General features: G+C 39.3%; 1 long non-coding RNA gene across 2 annotated transcripts in view; it reads right to left on the minus strand.

Moving 5' to 3' along the window:
• LOC108410287 (uncharacterized) overlaps nt 1-7188 on the minus strand; it is a 62366-nt gene extending 55178 nt beyond the window's left edge. For both annotated transcript variants that reach the window (XR_012133082.1, XR_012133081.1), the window contains exons 1-2: nt 6844-7188; nt 3279-3387 (exon numbers count right to left, since the gene is read on the minus strand). This is a non-coding gene — a long non-coding RNA (uncharacterized lncRNA). The remainder of the gene's footprint in view (nt 1-3278; nt 3388-6843) is intronic.
• Between the last annotated feature and the right edge of the window lie 34 nt (nt 7189-7222).

The following is a 7222-nucleotide window of genomic DNA, read 5'->3' on the forward strand; positions in this document are numbered from 1 at the left end:
AAAAAACAGTTTCTCATAACTCCTGAAGTTTTTAATTACTGACATCTATAATGCTTTGGAGAACTATTTTTTTTCTCTGTTCCACTTACCATTTGTAGAGACTTTCTTAATTCTGTGTTCTTGTGAAATCTCTTCCAAATCTTATTTCTTCAATAAAAACTTGAGTTTTTAGGTTATAAAATTCCAACATTTGTCATCACATACTATGAAAGCAATGCTATGATGCATAACAGTGTACCACTAGACCTATCTATCTTTTCAGACTTGTATGAATGTCTTTAGGATGGATTCCTAGAGGGGAAATTGCTTGGCAAAATTGCATGTACCTTTTAATTTTGACTGATATTGTCAAAATGCACTCTAAAAGAAGGTCTTAATGACTGATACTCTTACCATTGTACATGCAAGTGCCTTTTTCACTGCAGTTTTAACCCTGTTTTTCAATATTTAAAATTTTCAGTCTGATGGGCAAAACTAGATAAATTGGTGAGGTTTCAATTTAATAATGAGGATGAGTTTTGGTATATTCTCCATTTGTATTTATTTTCTCCTTATTTATTTCTTTATATCCTTAGTTTATGTTCCTATCAATACAATGAAGTTCTGATTATATGATAGACGTGACTGATAAGCATGCTCCAAATATTTTTTCCAAGTCATCAAACTTTACTTATGGTATTTATCACCATACAAAATCAATTTTTTTCTTTATGGCTTCTGAGATTGTGTCAATGATTGGGAAAGTCTATCCCACACTCATACTGTTTCAAAAACTTCTTTTATTTCCCCTATTTTGTTTATAGTTTAAAATGTTTAAATCCAAATCCATCTAGAGTTTATTTCTGTTTATTTTTGCTTGGTGCAAAGGAGAAAACCAAATTTTTATTGTCAATGAATTTGACACGATAATTGACAGTCATGACATAAGATGAAGTTTTGTGCTTGAAAAGGTGTATTGCTTCTAAAAGCACATATTGAGAGTCAAATACTGCCTTGGTATTCTAAGAGAAGTTCCAGATACCTATAGTTTAATCAGGGTCTTTCTCTGGGACGGTGTCCCTCTATACTCTGGTCCTCTTACATACCAGCTAAATAAAACTGCTACTGGGGTAGCAATAATGATTGAAAATAATACTGTTATTTTCAGAAATTAAAAAAAGTCAGATGTTCTGCAAATCAAATAATGGCAAGTGAGTTTATACTTTAACCTGATAGTTTTCTTCATCTAAGTACTTAATTATATGCTAGATATAAATTACTTGTGAAAGCTCTTTACAGAGGCGTCTCCTACTTTTGGCATATATTCCAAGGTTTATAGAAAATTGCTGATCTACAGGTTAGAGACTAGGGTAGAACCTCTATAAAGGGAGTAGGAATTTAAAACATAACAGAAGTCTTTTGGTTACCTTGTTCCATACATTCCTAGCTATGGAGTGAAAGTCCTATACATTTTTTCCTGTTTTTGCCCGATCAGTAAAGAAGCACTTTGGAAACTATGTGATGCAGAAGATAGTATTAAGAATTAATTCTGGATGAAAATGTTCTAGAGATTTGTTGTACAACAATGTGCACATAGTAAACATGATTGTGCTATATACTTTAGAATAGTTAAGATGGTAAATTTTATGTTATATATTTTTCACCACAGTTAAATAAAAAGAGTTAACTTGAGTCTTCATTGTAGTTTGTGTTTTTAACCAAGCAACATATATTTGAGTATCTATTTTGTACCAAATATCTTCTTGTTTTGGAAGATAACAGAAAATATAATTGATGTTTCAGCTCTCAAGGAACTAAAAAGCAATCAAACTGGAGGAAAAACTTAAGTACATATGAAAATGAACAATCTCAGGCCATATAATGACACCAAATGATGAGAAGAGATGTAAAGTCCCAAAGTTTAGAAAATGCAGGAATCTCCTTGGGATGGAAATATTTGTTAGGTACTTAAATGGCTTTCAAAACACTTTAATACATGTTTTCTAAGTTGATCCTTTTATTAGATCTAGGAGGCATTATCTCCACTTAACAGATGAGGAAACAAAGGTTCAGAGGTTGTAATTTTCCCAAGTTCACATAGCAGAGCTGGGAACTGGACTCAGCATCTGCCAGCTCTTATGTCTGGTAGGATTTATTTAAATTGGCATTGAAGATTTGCTACCAAAAAAGTTTAAAGCATTAGAGCAGTATCTAAGTGTGCTAGGGATACTGTGCCTATGTATTTGCTAAAATTAGGATTCTTCTCTCTCCTCTGTCATTCTGCCAAAGAGCATAAAGTAACTCCCAGCACAAAATAACATAATTTTTTCTTGTTCCTTACTGGATAGAGAAACTCAAATCATACTGCAGTAGAAGGAGGATTGGCATGGAAGTCTTCAGTTTCACTATATATACACACACAGTCCTTTAGCCAACTGCAGTCTCATGAAAGACATTCCTTACTCATCATGTCTAACATCATTCTTTAAAGTCTTAATACATGCAGTATAGTTGAGATAAGTCTGATCTGACCCAGGTGTGACAGGAAAACTAACACAGCGGCATAAAGTCAGTGAATTAGAATTTCAAGCAGTTATCAGGGCTAAGAGCATATGAGTTATACACATTTTTTAAACCACATCCTGCTAGTTCAGTAGATTGACTTCTACCCAGAAAGTACAGGAGGTCTGTTCATACAACAACCCTATCTGATTGTCCAGGGTCAAGCTACTGTTTATCTTTGCTCGACAGAACACATATCCTGAGCAGAGGACCTACAACCTTCTGCATTTTTCACCAATTACTTCAAGGCAGTACAGGCTCTGACGTTCTTTCTACGTGATCACCTAAACAATAAGAAAAATACTAAAATTTTTTTAAGTATTAGGTAAAAGTAAACACAGACACAGTAGTCAAGAGCTTTGCTTTGATTTTCTTACAGGCACTCATTTTGCAAAAGCAGAGCGGTGCTGCCCTCTACTGCTGGATGCTGAAATGTTCGCAATACACTCAACATCGTCTCGGCCCTGTGGAGTACAATGATCCATTACTGTGTTTTAGACTGTCCCTCCAAGTGTTTAAAAGAAATGTGGTCTTGGAGAACACAAGAATTTATTTCCTTCATTATATCTTCCTCTGCCTTCATCTTGTACCAAAGCACAGGACTTTTGGACGTGACCCAACAAAAAAGAACATCACAATTTGAGGGGGAAAAGCATAAGACATTGCTTTAGAAGCTAGAGGCTGTAACTGTGATGCATTTAGAAGAAACAGGGCAAGGAGAAGAAATTTATTCTGACCTTAAGGTCTGTAGCCTTCCAGTTCTTTTGTCATTTGGAGCATCTTCATTTGGTTTTTGCTAATGTGATCCACTTCCTTTGTGTTTCTCTGACAGCAGATGACAGTCACCTGGGAAAGTTGAAAGAGAGTGGAATAGTGTTTCTAAAATATAGAAATACAATATAGAAATACAAAGGGTTATCATTAATATAATTAACATTTTAGTTAGTTTTAGATATGTTGTCTTGTTACCTTTCAATTGCTTTTACAGCATAGGGAGTATAGTCAATAATATTGTAATAACTTTGTATGCTGACAGATGGTAACTACACTTACCATGGTGAGCATTTTGTAATGTATACAATTTTCAAATCAGTAGGTTGTATACCTGAAACTAATATATAATACTGTATATTGTATATCGACTACACCATAATACAATAAAAAAATAGATTAATCCATTCACAAGAAAGCTGCTTTGAGATTTTACAGATCTCTAAAAAGCTTTCTTGGAAAACTAAATATTTTTAAAATTGTGTTCTATGTTTTCTTTTCCATTTAAAAAAATTTCAGAGTATATGCCTGCAAGAGGCCAGGACAGACTTCAAAAAGAGTTAGCCTACCCATTACTCTACAGCTACTCAGAGACTAAAGTGTAATCTTTATGACAATAATTATTACAACTGTGTTAAAGGTGTGCATGTATCGACACTAAGCAAAAATCTTTTGATCCCACTTTACAGATAGAATACTAAAACTAGACACATTAATTTACTCAAAATTTCAAAACCAGAATATGACTACAAGTGCAAGCCTATGCATTATTGTGTTATGCAGCTCATCACTGAATGAACTAATCTCAAAGGCAAGTGCTTGTAAACAACATTTGTGATGCTGATGCTGATGCTGATGCTAGCTAACATACTGAGTACTTACTAAGTGTCTGGTGCAATTCAAAGCATTTTATGTTAAATCATTTAACTTCACAGCAACTCCAGAAGGTAGAACTACTATTATCCACATGTACAGATGAGGAAATTGAGGCATACAAAGGGTATCTAGATCCAGAGGCTCTGCTTTTAACCATTATGCTATACAGCTTAAGTACAAGACCCTATATAGCACAACAGTTTCCAAATGGTGCCCTAGAACTTAACTACATTCAACTTGTAGATAAAAATATCAATTGTCATTTTGTTGACTTCTCTTTTATACAAAGGTCTCAGCAGCTATATAAAAGTTCTGCCCATGTGGGTGCCCAGTTCAGGAACTAACATTAGACCCTTTCTGCTCCAGGCCTCATTGGACATGACTTCTATGAGACTGGGAGCAGCAAGGGACTCTCACTTGGTCTAATCCACGTGCGGGTGGGGAGAGGAGTCATACATAAGGGAGGAGAGAGAAGCGAGGGAAGAGAAGCAAGGGTAGGTGGTTCAGCAAGGCAAACCCAGGAAACAAGCCAGTTAATCTGAGGGGAGAGGGTGATAAGTGATCGCTTTCCTTAGCAAGAGTAACTCAATACAGTGAAAAACTGCACCTTAGGGGCTCTACAATTATTGCTCACTATTTAGCCATACAATGACTCGAACAAAACTCCCCTTAGGGTTTTGGTTTTTAAGAAAACAGTTGTTTAGCACACAACTCAGCTTCTAAATAATACCCTGCCCTATAACAGCATACACTCAAATAAAACCCAAGGCACTTTGAGCTTGAGTAAAAAGTGTGAAAAACTCCTCCCCCTTGACTTAATTCTTAAATTTAGACCTTCTGGGTATCAGGGCCAAGACTGAACACAATAAGCAGGAGTGGATTTTCTCAGAGGTCCATGCAGTTCCTACTTTTGCCCTGGTCTTGCCTGACTCTTACACTGTGGGGAAGTGCAGCCCAACCCTGAAAGCTTCAGATTTCCAAAACAGTATATTCTAAAGGAGTTCATTCCAGATAAAGCTGCTGCTGTGTGAGTTTCAGTTCCTCCCTTCCAATTCTTTTCAAGAGAAGAAAACAAACAAACAAAAAAAGGCAGAAGGGAGATGGCAGGGAGGACGCTTGAAGAGACAGTCATAGCAGTCAGGAGGTAGGGAGAATGCCAATCCTTTCTTTTGACCTTTATTGCCCTCTCCCTGGACACTCTCTGTTCCTGGCTGCCTACTTGTCTGGGCAGTGTTTGCCTCTTAAAAGTCTTTTGCTTGGTTTATCCATTCAGCAGGAAGGCAGTGTTGCATTAATTCCAAGTCAAAGTGTTAAAATTAGCAATGGCCTGGGAAGCATTTTGTTTATTTCAAGATTGGCATTTTATTTAGAGGGGCAGCCTGCAGGGCTCAAGACAGAAGGGTACTGAACTTAATCTCCAATAACCTCATAGTCCCAAGGAAAAAGTTTGAGACTTGGATCCCACATAATATATAGTCCTCCTCCTTGCCCACCACACACCCAGTTACTATTTAGTCCTTTCTAAAGTTCCTAAGAGGTATTACGGAGACCCGATGAAAAACTGCACATGGCACTTCCTTTGCCCTTTTCAGGACTGACTTGGCTGCTTAGGTTGTCAACAACTATTTGGACTTAGCTAAGTTCACAGTGTTTAGGTAACCTTAGGGTTGTTTCTCCCCCATGGAATGATGTAACGAGCGGCCATGATATTGTCAGTCAACCCTGTGAACATCATAATTTTCAGTGAAACTCTGGGAAGGCTGCACCGTAGAACAACCCTCTCAGCAGTTGCCCTCTGCCTCTGCTTTTGGAAGCACTTCATGTTGAACTTGCAATCTTGGAGGAACATGTGGTTAATGAAACACTGCACAGTTACCTTTAAAACCAGGCAAAATTTCTGAAAAGAAACTGGTGATACAAAGGTTGGTAGGTGTTGCACAGAGTTCTTTTGGCCTGTGTTCATTACTTTGAATGGAAACTCGTTTTAAGATTTGTCATATTATCCGATGAATAGAGGCTGCAGCACTGTTTTCTCCTAAAACACCAAGAGAATTGACTCTTCCTTTCACCATTATTGAATACTTACTAAGGGCGAGAGACTGAGGGGGCTTATACAGGGTGAGTTCTCTAGCCAACAAGCACCTTACCATCTACAATGGGTGTGGCAGATGTGCAATAACAAAGCTGACATTTAGGGAACGCTTAATATATGCATCCAGACACTTTATATATATTACCTCACATAACTCCCACAACCCCGAGGAAAATATTCCTATCTCCACTTTACAGAGCAGTCACACAGAGAGTAACTTGACTAAACCTACTCAAATTAGTAAGGGGCAGAACCAGCCCCCTTGAGGATCAGACGCTCTCTGCAAGGAAAGGGGAGCAAAAATCTCAAGTTGTTTAGAGTGGCAGAAAGGAATTCCTGATTAGCTCCGTCACTGTGAGTGGGACGTCCCCTGTCTGAGACCGAGTTGGGCGGCCCACATTTCCCTTAGCGGGAAACTGCTGGCCGAGAGGGTCAAGGTCGCCTGCGCGAGTCCTGGGTGAGGACTCGCGTCTCCGACGCGGACGCTGGGACTTGGCTGCCAGCCCGCGCCGGACCAGGCAGGGTCAGAAACGTGTGCGCTGCGGACCTGGCAGCGAGAATACCTGCTCCGCGGGTACCGGAAGGCTGGTGCTACGAAACTCCCACCGGCCACCTCCCCCTCCTTTCGTAGCTCTCGAAGGTCGAGGAGGCCGCCTACTGGGCACACCCGCCGCCCGGCTCCTCCCCTCAGCCCCGGGAGACCCAAGGAATAACGACCTCAGCAATAGGAGCCCGCTCTGCCAATCAACCCTAACCCCCGCCCCTACCTCAGCTGGCCTACCTTGCATTGGTTGCATCATTACCGGCCTTCGAAAAGATTCTCTTCTTGGATTGGCTAACAGCATTCCTCCTGTCCTTTTTACGTCAGAGTCTCGCGATTGGTTAACAGCGTTGCCAAGCTCCGGACGCAGCCATGCCATTGGTGGCCGCGGGCCCGCCCCT

This window comes from Manis javanica, chromosome 7 (genome assembly GCF_040802235.1).
Source record: "Manis javanica isolate MJ-LG chromosome 7, MJ_LKY, whole genome shotgun sequence".
Lineage (NCBI taxonomy): Eukaryota > Metazoa > Chordata > Mammalia > Pholidota > Manidae > Manis > Manis javanica.